Consider the following 250-nt stretch of genomic DNA (forward strand, 5'->3'; position numbering starts at 1 on the left):
GGCTTTCATTTCCATACATCTAGTCGACTTTTAAAGACATTTTACTTCGAATTAATACAGTAGTTTCCAACAATACTGCTAACAGTCAATGTTTCAGTCTTTTATCTAATCTTTGCTTTTTTCCTGTAAATTACTGGATGATTTTGACCTCCAGGACTGTAAACGTTATTTAAACACAACAAGGAAAGGGAAACCATTCTTTGATTTAACTGGTCAATCACTGGCAAGGGGTCACACATAGACACTGCTT

At 35.2% G+C, this 250-nt stretch overlaps 1 protein-coding gene across 1 annotated transcript in view; it reads right to left on the minus strand.

Annotated features, from left to right (window-relative positions):
• The window catches only part of ppil2 (peptidylprolyl isomerase (cyclophilin)-like 2), a 28,752-nt gene that overhangs the window by 27,744 nt on the left and 758 nt on the right, over window positions 1-250 (minus strand). The window lies entirely within an intron of this gene.

This window comes from Morone saxatilis, unplaced genomic scaffold (assembly GCF_004916995.1).
Source record: "Morone saxatilis isolate NCDOM2014 unplaced genomic scaffold, NCSU_SB_2.0 Contig16, whole genome shotgun sequence".
Classification (NCBI taxonomy): domain Eukaryota; kingdom Metazoa; phylum Chordata; class Actinopteri; family Moronidae; genus Morone; species Morone saxatilis.